This window comes from Ursus americanus, chromosome 18 (assembly GCF_024610735.1).
Source record: "Ursus americanus isolate L20-20 chromosome 18, mUrsAme1.1.p, whole genome shotgun sequence".
Lineage (NCBI taxonomy): Eukaryota > Metazoa > Chordata > Mammalia > Carnivora > Ursidae > Ursus > Ursus americanus.
Window position 1 is genome coordinate 30,073,933 of NC_142144.1, and position 15,007 is coordinate 30,088,939.

Sequence of the window (15,007 nt, forward strand, 5' to 3'; positions counted from 1 at the left end):
ACATCTCCTCTTTGGAACCTTCTCATGGTCAAGAGGCCCTTTTTCAAGGTGCCCTCAAGCCTTCCCCACTATCCCATCTAGGAATTCAAAGGGCACTACTCTCAACTCTGACATTAAATGTGTGACATTAGGTAAGTCCCCTTTCCTCCGACTGTCGGTTTCTCATCTCTAAATTATAAAGGTAAAGTGGGTGTTCTCTAAAGTCCCATCCAGGGCTGGCCATCCATGGTAGCTCTGCAGCTATGATGGGTTTCCTGCAACCAACTTCCACAGTTCTCCACCAAATACACATGGATGTTGTCTCCTGATTATTTATGAAGCTGGTGGTGCTACTGGCCAATGAGAGAGAACACTGCAACAGAATAAAGTAATCTCAGCACGTTAGACCACGTAAGGCCCACAGACGGTTTAACCTAGAGGTTAAGTAGTTCCAGGTGGAATGGCTAAAGCAGGTGATCGGATCTCGTCATTTCTGTAGCCCCAGCAAACTGAAGAGTGCCTGGCGAACAGAAGGCGCTTGCTACATAATTTTGGAATATATGTTGAAACTAATCTGCTTGCCATTTGCATTTTCTACTAATTACATCTAGTTTTTCTACTATCTAAAACTTCTCCTTTGACAGAGGATTTATGACAGAAATTACCTCCTGGCTGCTTCTTGTAAATGCTATTGTACTGCATGCCAAAAATTTTTCTAAGATTTTATTTGTTTATTTGAGAGAGAGAGAGTGAGCAGGGAGAGAGAATCTAAAGCAGACTGCCTTGAGCGCAGAGCCCGACGCGGAGCTCGATCCCACAACTCGAGATCATGTCCTGAGCTGAAACCAAGAGTCCAAGGCTTAACCAACTAAGCCACCCAGGCGCCCCCTGTATGCCAAATTTTTAAAAGCTGCACTATGACAATGAAAGCTTCATGATTTCATTTTATCCAGAGGTAGGAGTAATCAGACATTACTGTGCTTACCTTCCCATATACCTGTTCTCGAAAGTTCAGACCTGACCACCCAGGATGGCCACTCACCTGTGCCCTCTCCACCGTCTCTCCTTCTTTCAGATGGCTTTGCAGTCTTAAACCTTGAGATGAACTTGCTTCCTCTAATGCTCTGCCTCCTCTTCCCCTTCACCACTCACCCCAGGCGGCCTTGTAACTTGGAAGTGTATTTTTACCATCTGTGTCTGAGTGTGACTGTGAGCAGAACCAGCCTTGTGTTTAAGGCAAGAGCTCCCACCTCCCATTCTTCCACCCTCACACGTTCCTCTACAGACCAGATGAAGGTTCTTAAAAGTCCCCACCCCTCCTCTCCCTCCCCCATGGCTCCATCCTAAACCATCTCCCCACCCCAACCCCAAGCTCCCTGAAATTCCCTTGGCATCATTTTTAAAGTGTCCTCTACAGAAAGCGCTTTCACAATACAGCAAGTTCCCACTCTAGCCCACTCCTCGCCTGTGAGCACTCACTCCTCCTCTCCCACTGCTTCAAAACAACCAGGGGCGCTCCCTCCGATCTCTGGCCCAGGGGTCCCAAGTATTGACCCCTTCTGCACACTCAGAATTACTCTGTACTGCAATCTATCCATATTCTCGAGTGCTGCCACTGTCTGAGGGTGAATTCCTAAAGCTTGGAACTCCGTTTTATTTGTATTTTTAGCACAGAGATTTTCAGTGTTTATTCAAAAAAAGTAAGGGTGTCAGGGAGATCCTCTCTCCCCAGCCCCATTCTCTCTCCTCAGACCACACACATCCCCACTTATCCACCAGCCACCTCTGTCTAGCTGTCCATGTGGGCATCTCAGAAATCGCCAATTCTTTTCTTCTTCTTTTTTTTTTTTAAGATTTATTCATTTGGGGGGGAGGGGGAGAATCTCAAGCAGATTCCCCGCTGAGCGCAGAGCCCATCCCGCAACCCTGAGATCATGACCTGAGCCAAAAACAAGAGTTGGCTGCTTAACTAACTGAGCCACCCAGGTGCCCCAAAATCTCCAATTCTTCATGGCCAAAAGCAAACAGATTATTCCCCTACTCTCAAACCTTCTGATTTCTGATGATTTCAGCCACCTGAACGTGGCCCAAAGCAAAGAACTCAGCATGCTTTTCCATCACAGGTAACCACTCACTAAGACCTGCTATACGTTTTACCTCAGTATTTACCACCTCCTCTCTCATCCTTATTGCCTTATAATTCTGAGGTCAGACTGTTGTCTCCCAAAGTGATCTCCCAACTTCCAGCCCCTCTTCCACACAACTACCAGAAGGCTCTTCCTAAAACACAGTGATCATGCCCCAGTCCTGCGTGTAAACCTCTTACATCGCCTGCATTCCTCAGTGATCAAGTCCAAACTCCGCACATGGCATTCGAGGCCTTTCCAGATCTGTGCCCCCGCCACCCCATGCCAACCCACCCTTCCCATATATTTTTCAACCCAGCAGACCAAACTCACCTTCATGCCCTTGAACCTGCTGTGTTCTCATGACTTGTACACAGGGCTTCCTCTGGCTGGAATCCTTTACTCCAAGGTCCACCAAGAGCTCATTTTCTTTTATTTTTTTTTAAATAACTTTATTTTTAAGTAATCACTATACCCAACATGGGGCTTGAACCCACAACCCTGAGATCAAGAGTCATATGCACCGCACCAAGGGCTCATTTTCATCCCTCAAAGTCCAACTCTTGTGACATTTTGTGATGGCTATTATGTTTATTTACAATAGCTTCCTTCTAAAATGAGTTTGGGGTAGCTTATAAAGTATGCACACATTGCAACTAGACTTTTTTTTTTTAAGAGAAAGATATCAGGGCAAAGACAAGGCAAAGGTAAAAAGAAGGCAGAAGTTAGGAGGTGGTGTAGCATTCGAAATCTCTATCACAAAGTCTCATACTCCTCTTGTTAGAGGTAATTTGGCCCTGAGTTTTCTATCCAGAATGAATTAGTTACTCCTCTGCGAGCTCACTGCCAGTTGTATATGACTATATTGTAGCACTTCCCATATTTCTGGTAATGTGCTCTTTGTGTCCATCTCCCTCACTGGACTGGGAAATTCATAAGGGAATACATAATGTCTGACTCATCTCTGTATCCCCAGCAGGAAGCATATGACTCAGCAGACAACTGGTGCTCAGCAGACATGTGTTGAATGAATGTCACCATGGACAGGGAACAAGGTACTAGTGTTGGTTGCGCTCCCTACCAGACATTTGAAAAAAACATTGTTTTATCCTCATAAGAAATTACACGGCTGATAAATGGCAGAGCCAGGATTTGAACCCCAAACTGTCTCTCCAAAGCAACTGCGTTTTCCACTATGCACACTGCTCCCTACCTTCACCATCACTAGGCACCCAAATACCCCCTCCGTCAAGGCCTGATTTTAAAAGAACCCTTCTCCAGAAGCCTCTCCTACTTACTCAGGAGAAAAGTCAGCCTGAATCCAGCCCAGACTTACCTTCCACAACAAGTAAGAAATGGCTGCAAATGGGGAGAGGAAAGGGTGCCTTCTTGGTAGGTGAGAACCAAGCAGGCTACATAGATATTCTGGAGATGGTGTTGTGAGGGCCTCAGCTCCCCTTTCCAGTTCCTTTGGGGGGGGGGTGGGTACAGTCCCTAGGCCTTCCTGCCTTTCTCTGCCTTCCTCAGGGTCCAAAGCCTTCCATTCTCCCGGTTCCAAACTGAACCCCAAAATAATCTCCTCACGCCCACGGCTCCTCTAACCAAGTGAACTGTGCAAAACGCACTCCTTCATTACATCAGGTAGGCCTTTGTATCTCAAGTGTCTTATCAACCTTTAGGGTTCGTGAGTACCCCAATCTCCTCAAACACATGAAAGGAATTTCAGGAATCACAAGAAGGGACAATGACATTTTGGGAAGAGTCGGGCTCTCAAGCCATCTGAATATTTTTGGGGTGGCCTTGGAGTAAGAAAACAAAACCTGCGATCTCAACCCAGCATCCCCTCCCCCTCCCCCAGGCAGGATGCCTGGTCTCTAAAGGCAGGATGGACTGCTGGTCCAGAATGCTTCTAGGGTGGCAAACCCCGGTCTCTTCCTCAACATCTTCCAGAGCTTCAGAATTCTTCCCTCTCTCCCCCTACTCAGTCCTCCCCCTTTCTCTCTGTCATCCCAAACTCCCGTAACAGTCCTCAGTCATAACTCAGGAACTATGGTTTTGAATTCATATTCAACAATTTCCTTGGTAACACAACCTCCCATCTGACAGGCTGAAATCCACACCCCTGGCCCTGATATTTTTCTACCTCGTTTTAAATGTGTGACAAATAGATCCCTCCATCCTAGAATCCCTCTCTTGTACTGCAGAAACATTTGTAATCTTAAATGTTACCACATCTAACAACCAACCAATCTCCTGGATCGGAAGAGGGACGCTAAATAAATCCTTCACTGTTTCCTACTCCTAAATAAAGATTATTTGGGCAATTTACAGTAGCTACCTCGTAGCACCGGTGTGATGATTTAGATAACTCATGCAACTGTTTAGTACCTGGGGCCTGGTACAGAGAAAGTGCTCAAAATTTAGCTATGATCATTTATGTACATTATCTCTCACAATAGTACCGAGGGTAGTATTACAGCATGCACTCCCCCGCAACACCCCCTCCACCGTACCCCCATTTACAGTAGCAGCAGCCCACGCTCGGAGTAAAGAAGCTTTCCCAAGGTCAGGCGGGCACCGATGTGATGATGCTCGGCCCTCCGCCTCTGACTGAGGGACCCCTCCCATTACACCCCCGAACGGGGCACTGGGGGTCTTAAAGGAGACAAGTATGGAAAAGCGCCGAGCACAGTGCCTGGCAAACAGCAGGGAACCTGGGATGGGAAGACCCAGCACTGCGGTCGCCTGGAAGCCTCCTTAGCGGCTCCCCCGACCCCCGGAGGAGGGGAGGCAGAGTCCCCCCCAGCTCCCGGTGCGCCGCCGACTCTCCCCGAGGTCCGCGCCCTGGGGCTTTGTACGCCGCAGGGCGGCCCCACTCACCGTGTCCCATCGCGGCGCGCAGAGACGGCCGTCCGGCCTGCGGGGCAGGGGTCGCGGCGGCTCGGCCCGGAAGCCCGCCATGCCGGCCCGCGGCCCCCGCACGCCCGGCCAGCGCCCCCACCCCGCCCCGCTGAGGGCCGCCCGGCGGGGGAGCCTCCTACCTGCAGCGGCGGCGCGGCGGCCGCGGCGACCGGGGGAGGGGCCGGCGAGGCGCGAGCGCGGGCGGCCTGGGCTCCTCTCGCAGGCGGGGCGGCCGGGAGGGCCGCGGGCTCCGGAGCGCCGGGCGGCGGCGGCGGCGCGCCCCCGGCCGGCCAGGCCCCGCCGCGCGCGCCGCGGCCACAAAGCCCGGGAGCCGCCGCCCCCTCGCGGGCCGACCGCCGGCTGCGGGTCCGTCGGCGCGGAGCAGGGCGGGAGCGCGGCCCCGCGCAGTCCCCACCTCCCTGAGCTGCGGCCGCCGGGCTCCCCCGAGGCGCGGGGCGGGGCGCAGGGTGGCCCCCGCCTACCCGATCCTCTTCCTCCGGGCTGACATCCTGGTGCTGATGGAGTTCCCTCTTCCTTCCCACCTCTGCGGAGGAGCTCCTGGAGGGCCCGAGAAACTGTTTCATCTCCGGGAACAACAAAAGAATGCATTTGCCACAAGGGATTTGGCGGCCATGGACACGAGTTAGCTCGGTCCAAGTCCTCTGTCTGAAAAAGGCCTCCTATTCTTTGGGGATTCCCTGCTACTTGGAACAGCCAACCCTCTTGTGGGTTCTTCACGGAGTTTTGTTTTGTTTTTTAAATTTACGGGATGTGTCTCCCCCTAGGCTGTGCGCTCCTAGGACAGGGACTGTGCCCTCTGGAGCCCAGGACCTGGCCCAGACACTTTGTGCTGAGTAAGTGGAAATTGATGCGCGAGTCAATGAATGAACAACAGATCGAACGGTAGGACAAGGCATCTTTTATTGCACCTCCCACAAGGATGGTGGCCATGTGTTTCTTATGCCCTGTGTCTGTTGGGAAGAATCCAAGCTCAGCAAGGGCTTTTGAACTTTTTGTTTTAATTAAGGTGAAATTCACATAACATAACATTAACCAATTTAAAATGAATAATTCAGTGGCATTTGTTACATTTACGATGTTGAGCAGCCAACATCTTTATCTAGTTCTGAAACATTTTTATCACCCCAAAAGGAAAACTGGCGGCATTAAGCAGTCACTCCCCATTCCCTCCTCCCCCCAACCTCTGGCAACCACTAATCTATATTCTATCTCTTTGGATTTACTTATTCTGGACATTTCATATAAATGGAATCACAATCTGTGGGCTTCTATGTCTGGCTTCTTTCGCTTAGCTTGATATTTTTAGGTTCATGCATCTTGGAGCATGTATCTATCAGTACTATCAGTACTTCATTCCTTTTTATGACCGAATAATATTCCATTGTATGTATACCACAGTTTGTTTATACATTCCTCCATTGATGGATATTTGCATTATTTCCAATCTTTGTAAATAGTGCTGCCCTAAACATGCCTGTGAATGTATTTGTCTGAGTACCTGTTTTCAATTATTTGAGCTATATACCTAGGAGTGAGATTGCTGGATCCTATGGTAATTCTATGTTTCCCTGACAAAAAGCTTTTCCTAGTGGCTGAATGAATGATTTTACATTCCCACCAGCAAAGTCTGAGGGTTCCATATTCTCCACACCACCACCAACATGCACTATTTTTCATTTTCGTATTACAGATTTGAGGTGATTGCTGCCCTCCCAGCTCCCATCACCTACAGCCCTAGAACAGAGGCTGAGCCACGTTTTTTGACTACAAAGAAATACCCAGACACTCCCCAGGATCAGAAGCACCAATGAAAATAAAGACACTTACTATAACTAAGAGTTTTAACTGCGTCTTGTTTGTCATGTTAACAATAATTTGTTTTGTGTCCAAGTGGCTTTGAAATTGCCCAGAGAACCTATAAACTAAGACCATCCTGAGAGGGTTGCTGTTGACAAGCTTGATGACAATCACCTCACTGGAACCCAAGGCAATACACCATTTCTACCTGTAGCTTTCCCCCTGGTGCCACATAAGACATCCATGAATATTTCCTTCTTAAATGAGGATATAGTCCAGAGGAAACTATTGGTGTGTGAAAATAGGAAGCCAATTGAGATTAGAAATGTGATGGATAGATGGTACAGTGTGGGAAACGCAGTGGGTTTAACAGAGAGATCTGTCTGAATCCTGACTTTACTGACAGTATCTTTGTGAACTAAGTTAAACTCCTCGGATCTCAGTTTTCTCATTCTAAGGTAGGAATAATAATACCTACCTGGCAGGATAGATTAACTGGCTAGTCCTCACTTAGGTAAATGACGAGTATCATTTTTATTGTTATTTTTGTTTATTTAAAATAATGGTGATTGACATGAGCCACATGCCAAAATGCTGCTAAGGAAACACAGAAAACTCACATTTAATCACGTGTCTCCTTCTCAAATCAAGAGACTAAAGCATCTCCATAACTAATGTGACCAGGGTATCTACTCAGACCTGTAATGTGGTCACTGCCCTCCCAGCTCTTTGTTCCTAACTTAGCTCTCCATGTTCCCTGCTCTCGAACCAGCTTCTTAACCTGTCTGAATCTTCTCTGGAAAGTAGAGTAGCAATACCTACTGAATAGGGTTGTTTGATGATTCAGTAACGTATTGTATTTGTAAAGGGCTTAGCACAATGCAAGTTTCATAGAAAATACTCAATAATATTAAATGTTATTTCCTTATTAATAATAAAGTTGTTATAACTTCTCTGTAGAAAATATTAACAGAAGGGTAGAGTCCACACAGAGTCTAATAATAGGAAGCCATAGAGAAAGATCACATCGTGTGACTCATCCCTTCCCCATGGTTGCCCCAGGCAGTCCATCCCCGCATTGGCGATGCGTGATGCATTGCACTCTGGTTGCGTGTTGAGAACAACTGTGGCAATGGTCTACCCTTTGCTCAGATCCAGTCTCACCAAGCAGTCTTGACATGGGAGCTGGTTTCTACAAAAGTTTTCTTACGGGAGGAAAAATAGATTGATCATCCAACCTGAACACTCCAGAGTTCTGAGAAAGTACAGTTCTCTTTGCAAATTAATACGCTGGTGTTTAGTTTATCCATGTGCCTGTTATGACTTTGGCCAGATCCAGGCTTCCTAAAATCCAATTTTTTAAAAGATTTTATTTATTTATTTGAGATGGAGAGAGTGAGAGTGAGAGTGAGAGAGAGAGCATGAGAAGGGGGGAGAGGCAGAGGGAGAAGCAGACTCACCACCAAGCCAGGAGCCCGATACGGCGCTGGATCCCAGGACCCTGAGATCGTGATCTGAGCCGAAGGCAGACACTTAACTGACTGAACCACCCAGGCACCCCCCTAAAATCTAATTAAGTGTTGAGATAGAAACTACTTTCATCTGGCTTTTTGGGTGGCAAAGAACAGATTCATTCAAACTTGCTAAAGAAAAAAAATGTTTATTGAATCGTAGGTGAACTGAAAGACAGGAACCTAAGTTGAGCAGGGCCTCACAGGAACTTAAAAAGCCAATACGAACAAATTTTTTTTCTCTTATTTGAGGTGCGTCTTTCTATGTCTCACCTCTCTGACTTTTTCTTGTCTCTCAGTCCCTTCTCTTTGTCTTGGTCCATCTTTGTCTCCCTCTGTCCCTGTGCTCCTTCTCCCCTACCTCCCAGACCGCTTTCTCTGATTCTTCACCCACACTTGACCATCATGGATACCCAGGCCTAGGGTAGAAACCTCCTCATAGTCTCTTGGTTCATATTTACCCACACAGAAAATGTGATTGGCCCATCTCATCATTCCATGCCGGGACATAAGCTGACAGCATTATGAATTGACTGCTTTTGGACTAGAAGTCCACTTCTGACTCAATCAGCAGTTAAGGGATGCAAGGGAGGGATTATCCAGACAAAAATAACTACCCAGCACAGCAGGAACTGGGAGTGGGGGTATTTGCTGGAAGCTAGCATGTGTAGGTAGATGCACCAAGATCATACTTCCTGAGCCAAATATCAGGACAAATTGTACTATTTGTAGTCCACTCTCTGATGGTGGAGGTAGTCTGGGGGTTATAGTTCAGATACTGAGCTATCAAAACTTCTGAAGCATTTTGATAGCTGATGACAATAATGGACCAAGATTTTTGAAATTGAGACTTTTCTGGAAAATCTTAGTCACTATAAGATGGCAAGTGATTGGGGCGCCTGGGTGGCTCATTCGGTTAAGCATCTGCCTTTGGCTCAGGTCATGATCCCAGGGTCCTGGGATCAAGTCCCACATCAGGCTCCCTGCTCAGTGGGGAGCCTGCTTCTCCCTCTCCCTCTGCTGCTCTCTCTCTCTCTGTGTCAAATAAATAAACAAAATCTTAAAAAAAAAAAAAAAGGATGGTGTGTGATTTTATAAAGTGAAATACATACACCACAGAATCATTGAGAGGATTAAATGAAGTATATATATAAAAATCACTTTAGTAGTTCCCCTATAATGAAAACTATTATTACCATATAGAGGAAGACTGATCTGTGATGACCCCACTAAGGTGCGACTATCCTGCCAGCAATCTCTGACTGCTAGTCAGTCTGTCTCTTTGCACCTTTCTCTTTAAATACCATATTAAGCACAGATGAAGCAGGAGGCTAGTTTTTAGGAAGTTCAGGGATTCCTCCTAGATCTTACCACTGAGTGCATTTGTGTTAGTTTTCTATCTGAACATCTCCTTCCCTAAGTTGGAGGAAGGTAGGCTATTCTTCAATGGCCAGATAGATCCAAATATCTTTCATAAGATATGAGCACTGAGACACACTAAAATGCCTCAGTCTGTGGGATCTAGCTATGCAGGGAAGGAATGAGGGGCGAGGAGTGTGGACCGCTGAACAAGAGACTACAGGTGGAGTTGTTAAGAACAAAAGCCAGTGTTGATTGAACAATCCAGAGGAGTGTCAGCTCAGAAAGTGATGGGGGGACAGGCCAGAGTGAAATCCTGTGTTCCAGTGTTCTTCATAGACCCAAATTTGTGCTCACGGGTGCGCATTTGTCCTTGAGCTCAGCTATATCCACGCTCAGCACAAGACCCCAGCCAATGGCAGCCTGCACACACTGTCCCACCAGCTGCCATAATTGCGCCAGGTCTAACCCCCTGAAAATGTCTAAAGACAGAGAGGCAAGCCTGCATTACTTTTCATAAAACTGCTTGACATTGTTCTGTATTTCTAGACCTGCTCTGCCACGAATAGGCTGTGAAAGCTTGGGAAAGAGGTTTAGTGCCTGAAAAATGAAAAGTTTGGGGTTTTTTGTAAGATTTATTTATTTGAGAGAGAGAGAGCAAGAGAGAGCAAAAGTGGGAGGGGCAGAGGGAGAGAGAGAGAGAGAGAATCCCAAGCGGACTCGGTGCTGAGTGTGGAGCCTGACATGAGGCTCTATCCCGGGACTGCAAGATCAGGATCTGAGTTGAAACCAAGAGCCAGACACTTAATCAACTGTGCCACCCAGGCACCCAGAATACAGAGTTTAGTTTTGATCCTTGATGGCCGTTACAACTTTAGTTGCCACTCCTCTCTTCCTTTCATTATCCGATTTCTTTTTTTTTTTTTTAAAGATTTTATTTATTTATTTGACAGAGAGCGAGACAGCCAGCGAGAGAGGGAACACAAGCAGGGGGAGTGGGAGAGGAAGAAGCAGGCTCATAGCGGAGGAGCCCGATGTGGGGCTCGATCCCAGAACGCCGGGATCACGCCCTGAGCCAAAGGCAGATGCTTAACCGCTGTGCCACCCAGGCGCCCCTCATTATCCGATTTCTAACATAGCAATTCCACTTGTAGGTATCTCTTCTGGAAAAATATTTGCCTGTGGTTACGAAGAGGCATGTTCATTGCAGCTTTGATGATGCAAAGTAAAGGAAGGCAGGAGGGAGGGAGGCAGAGAGAGAGAAAGGAAGAACAAGGAGGAGGAGAGGAGGAAGAAAGAAGATGATAAGTTAGAAGAAAATTTTACTCCTCTGGAGCATCTGAAAGGATTTGCTTACAGTATTCTCATAAATTAACTAAGAATTAGTATAAACTATCAGTATTTTATCCAATTCATAATAAATATTTCTGGTGGAAATAACACAAAATTAAATTGACAGTGGCTAAAATCGCACATGGCAAATGTCAGATCTGCTAACTTTGGTTTGGGAAAACAGGACTTAGGAGAACTACTGATCACAAACTGGAACCGAAAATGGCAGAAAAGCTTATCAATTAAATGGAAAATAGAAAAAGTGGCTCAGTTGGTTAAGTGTCTGCCTTCGGCTCAGGTCATGATCCCAGCTCAGTGGGGAGCCTGCTTCTCCCTCTGTCTACCACTCCCCTTGCTTGTGTGCTCTCTCTCTCAAATAAATAAAATATTTTTTTAAAGAAGAAAAATTTCATAAAGGAATTATCTTATAAATTATATTAATTATAATTTCAGTAAAATAAAAATGTAAAAACCTGGACAAGGTAAAAAATGATGACGTCATTAAAACAAGGAATGTATGAGAAACTTTTACAGCCAAGAGGAGCATAAGGGGACATGACAACCAAATATAATGTGTTGTGTGGATGAGACCCTGCAGCCAAAAAGAGACATTAGGTAAAAACTAAGGAAATCTGAATAAAGTATGAGCTTTTGTCAATAATAATGTGTCAGTGTTTCTCTTCTCCACCCCAAACTGGACATAGGGGAAAGAAATGCTGACTGCAGGATGGAGAACTGATTGGGTTAAAAAAAATGATGATGATGATGATGGTGGTGATGATGATGTTTCAATACTGGTTCATTCATTGTGACAAAGGCCCCATGCTAATATAAGAGGTTAATAATAGGAGACACTGGGTGTGGGGGTAAATGTGAATACTATACTATCTTTTTTTTTTTTTAGGATTCTATTTGTACTTGAGACACAGTGAGAGAGACTGAGCACCAGCAGAGGGAGCAGCAGGCAGAGGGAGAAGCAGGTTCCTTGCTGAGCAAGGAGCCCAATGCGGGACCGGATCCCAGGACCCTGGGATCATGAACTGAGCCGAAGGCAGACGTTCAACCGACTAAGTACTATTCCAACACTGTGCTATCTTTAGTTTAGAATGACCTTGACAGTTTTGAGGAGTATTAGGGATTTTATGGGACATCCCTCAGTGTTTCTCAGTATTCCATGAGGCAGTAATTACTAGAATTTTTAATTGTGAAATTCTAGGTATCTAGAAACATACTACTTGCACATATGGAAAAAGGCACGGACAAGGGTTTACTGGAGCATTATGTGAAAAAAGTGTAAAAACATCTGTTAATAGGGAAACAAACTCTGGAATAGCCATAGTGTAGAACGCCATATTTCATTGACCTCAGGAAGTCATCAATTATAGACACCATTATTTTATGTATCGCTAAGAAAAATGTTCCTAATTAAACTATGACACAAAGCTTTCTTATCACTTATAATGTTTATTTCATACTTATTCAAAAAGCCAACTGAGACTTAAGACATGGGGTTTTTTTTATTCCATATCATCCTTGTGTGTACATTAAAAGGAAAGTATTCATGAAATAAATTAAGGCATGTCTAAATCTTCTTCTCAGAGTCTGAACCTTCTGAATCATGTTTAAACTCAGAATCATCAATATTCCAGGCTGCTAACATCCATTCGGCAAGTTTTGAAGCATATCCAGCCGGCAGTGACAGCTACATCGCTAATGCTGCCTAGCCGCAAGCAACTGCGTGCTGCATACCAATTTTAAAGATCATAAAATGTGAATGAAAAAGTGTGCCTTAGAATAATGAAACAAGGGTGACAGGCGGCAGCTAAAGGAACTGAAGAAGTTTCATATATGCCACATGCAAAGTTCTGATTCATATTACTAAGGGAAAAACAGCTAGTTGCAAAAAAAAAGATATATACAGTATGAGCTCATTTATGGAAAAAGCAAAACCAACCTCAATATTTCTGTAGCAGATGCTGAGAAGTTGGTGCCCAAAAGATATTCACAACTTCCTTTTACTGTGCCAGTCTATACTTTACAGATACTTGAGAGGTGAATTACTTTTCTAGACTCCCTTGTTGATAGAACGGTCATATACAGCCCTGGCCAATGAATTGTAGGCAGATGTTCTGGTAGGCTTCACAAGGACATGACTTCACAAGAGAGGACTTTTGTCCTTCCTGTCTAGTGTGTGGATATATTTCTTAGAGGAGCAGCAATCACCTTGCCACCATGAGGACAAAAGCCAAATGCTTTTGTGGATGGTGGAAATGAAAGAGTGAGCCTGGGCTCCTGATGGCATCGGATGATATCACAGGGCTGCCTTGCCCGGCTGGCTCTGTGCTGCCTGCCCTTGCGCTTCTTTCTGAATGACACTAATGAACTGCTTTCTTCTGTTGGGTATTCAGTTGACTGGATAAAGTCCCAATGGCTACGAGTCATACATGTGTAGAGATAGATAGATTTAAAAATATCTGAACAAAGTGTGCACTAAACCGGTAAGAGAAGATAATGGAAGGTGGGAGTAGAATTGGGAGGGGATGTCGGGAAGCTTTAGTTTTATTTTTACTTTCTGAATTTTGTACAACATAAAGGTATACACATTATTACTTATGTAACTAAAGAAATATTTGTTTGGTAAAATTGGTGTCAAATGGAGGGCACCTGGCTGTCTCAGTTGGTAGAACATGCAACTCTAATGTCAGGATTGTGAGTTCAAGCCCCATGTTGGGTGTAGAGCTTACTTAAAAATTTTTTTTAATTAATTTTTTAATTAATTAAAAAAACAAAACAAACAAAAAGATTGATGTCAAATGCAAAGAGACTTACTGGCAAGAAAGGAGCTTACAGGGATGCCTGGGTGGCTCAGTCTGCCTTCGGCTCAGGTCAAGATCCCAGGTTGCATGGGCCTCCCTGCTCAGCAGGGAACCTGCTTCTCCCTCTCCCTCTGCCTGCAGCTCCCCCCCCAACCCTGCCCCTGCTTGCGCTTTCTCTCTCTCTCTGTCAAATAAATAAATAAAATCTTAAAAAGGAAAGGAAAGAAGGAAGGAAGGAAGGAAGGAAGGAAGGAAGGAAGGAAGGAAGGAAGGAAGCTTACAATGGGGCAGCATCTCGGGCTGATATTTTTTGAGGTGACTTAAGTCCAGAAAGACAAACAGTTTTTCCACTGAGGTATCAGTTTACTATCCATTCAAAGAGGTTAGTGTGGGTTGACTTATTTGTTCTTACTGCAGACTGCCTCATAACAGACACCAGTTCTTTTTCTAAATGCTCACAAATTACCATTGATATGATCCAACCTGGGTTTGTATTAGTGCTCAGTAAAAGTCAAGACTACTAGACTGCATTTTTCTCTTTCTTTTCTTTCTTTCCTTATTTTTTCTTTTCTTTTCTCTCTTTCTTTCTTTCTTTCTTTCTTTTTTTTTTTTGCTAGAACATAATTGCTGGTTCTTGTATTTGGTTTAAAAAGTTGACATTTAAGCTGAGATATCCATTTTTAATTTATTCTTTTTAAATTTAAATTCAATTAACTAACATATAACATATTATTTGTTTCAGGGGTACAGGTCATCAGTCTTATATAACACCTAGTGCTCATTACAACACATATCCTCCCCAATGTTCATCACCCCTTTATCCCATTCCCTCACCCCCTCCCTAGACAGCATTTTCCAAGATCTACTTTTTTCTCCTTTTTGAAATCAGAACATTTTCCAGTCTTGAATTTCCTGTTACTTCTTACGTATTCTATTTTTTAAGGATTACCAACATAAAGGTTACACACAAAAGATCCTGGCACACACACAAAAAACCCAAAACCAAACAAACAAAAAAAACCCACAGTATGACAATTATTATGCTATTAATAATGATAATGATAATGATAATGATAATAATAGCAGTTATCACTTATTGGGCACTGTCTCATTTAATCTTCACAAAAGCCCAGTGCGGTCCATGACTATTACCAGCTCCACTTTA

The 15,007-nt window shown here is 44.8% G+C and overlaps 1 protein-coding gene across 6 annotated transcripts in view; it reads right to left on the reverse strand.

The window, feature by feature from the left end:
* Nucleotides 1–5,324, reverse strand: part of LOC123781148 (tomoregulin-1) — a 115,025-nt gene extending 109,701 nt beyond the window's left edge. For 3 of the 6 annotated variants that reach the window (XR_015727377.1, XR_015727376.1, XM_045780534.2), the window contains exon 1: nt 5,147–5,309. The gene's annotated coding sequence lies outside the window, so the exon portion shown is untranslated. The other 3 variants (XM_087869517.1, XM_087869518.1, XM_087869516.1) reach the window with 2 other exon arrangements.
* Nucleotides 5,325–15,007: the final 9,683 nt, after the last annotated feature.